At 46.7% G+C, this 1536-nt stretch overlaps 1 protein-coding gene across 1 annotated transcript in view; it reads left to right on the plus strand.

The window, feature by feature from the left end:
* The first annotated feature begins 816 nt into the window (after window positions 1-816).
* Zbtb20 (zinc finger and BTB domain containing 20) overlaps window positions 817-1536 on the plus strand; it is a 140002-nt gene continuing 139282 nt past the window's right edge. Inside the window, exon 1 of the mRNA XM_026786030.1 lies at window positions 817-1089. The gene's annotated coding sequence lies outside the window, so the exon portion shown is untranslated. The remainder of the gene's footprint in view (window positions 1090-1536) is intronic.

The following is a 1536-nucleotide window of genomic DNA, read 5'->3' on the forward strand; positions in this document are numbered from 1 at the left end:
CCATCTCCCTCCAAGATCTAGATTCGGCATCTGACTGTACCTGTCTTGTTCTCTGCAGCATCTGTCTGCTATACTCCTAGACCATCGTTAATAAACTTTCACACATGACACACAAACCCCCAATATGCTGGCACCTGCTTACAAATATCTACGATTCATAAAACTAGGGGAGAAAACTGCATTTTTTAAAAAAGACCTCTATCTAGTGCCATTTGTATCTGCACTTTTTGTTTAGTTGTAAGTTTTAATAGTTCCCCCTTTGAGGGTTTGTCAGTACGAGCAGTATTGCTTATCAGAACACACCAACAGTCTTTTTGTAATATTCGCTTTCCCCTCTGGTTCAGCCGAGCCTGCTGACAGATCATTCAAATTCAATTGTTTTATGTCTAAGCCGAACAGCTAATTAAAGTAGGGATGATTAACCTGACTGGCAGTGTCGCTCTCCCTCTCGCGCTCTCCCTCTCTCTCTCTCTCCCTCTCCCTTTCTCTCTCTCTCTCCCTCCTGTTCCAATCAGTCTTTTTCTCACACACTCTCTCCTTCTCGGTGTGCCTCTGTCTCTCCCTCTCTCTCCCCTCCCTCTCTCTTCCTCTCTCTCATTCTCTCTCCCTCCCTCGTTTGCGCTCTCTCTCTCTCTCTCTCTCTCTCTCTCTCTCTCTCGCTCTCTCGCTCTCTCGCTCTCTCGCTCTCTCTCGCTCTCTCTCTGTCTCTTGCTCTACTGTTTTTTTTCCCCTCTCTCTCCTAAACGTGGTCTGCTTGCTGATGGCAGAATGGCACTCGGAGATTTGTGCATTGTGTCTGGTTTCCTACGGGCAGGCTGACCCAGTGCCTCCAGGGACTTATCAATAGACCACTCAGAAGAGACACAGACAGGAGAGAGGAGGAGGGGTGGGGGGAGAGAGAGAGAATCAATATCAAGAATAGAAGGAGCTCCGAAGCCATTTTTTTTTTAAAGAAGTATCGGGACTTGGGAGAGGGTGACAAAGAAGGTTTTTCAAAGAGGCAGTGGAGGAGGTTCTAATAAATTTGGAAGGAAACAGTTCCCTGTCTTGGGAAAAGGAGAACTCCTGACTGATTAGCATTCACACCAGGTATGAGATGTTCTACCCCTTATCACTGTGTCGCAACCGAGGTGGAAAGGCTTTTTTTTTTTTTTTTAAGGAGACTGAGCGAGCATGTATTTTGCTGTGTTTGTTGTTGGGGGGTAAGAGGGGCGGCGTGAGAAGCTGTGGGCATTTGTGTATGGGAGCAGGGAGAATGGAAGCAGTACACGGGGGTGGGAGAGAGTATGGAGTGTGTTACTGTCTTCCCTGTCTTTGTGCACCCCTGGGGGTACCCAAGTTCATTTCTAGCAGGTGGATTTAGACGGGAGTTACTTAACGCTTGACCGCCAGTTTTGAAAAAAAGAAAAGAAAGAAAAAGAAAAAACGCTGCTTCCTAGGGTCTTTTAAAAGGAAGCTCCAATTTCTCTCTCTTCTCTCTCTCTCTCTCTCTCTCTCTCTCTCTCTCTCTCTCTCTCTCTCTCTCTCTCTCTCTCT

Source organism: Microtus ochrogaster, chromosome 2 (assembly GCF_000317375.1).
Source record: "Microtus ochrogaster isolate Prairie Vole_2 chromosome 2, MicOch1.0, whole genome shotgun sequence".
Classification (NCBI taxonomy): domain Eukaryota; kingdom Metazoa; phylum Chordata; class Mammalia; order Rodentia; family Cricetidae; genus Microtus; species Microtus ochrogaster.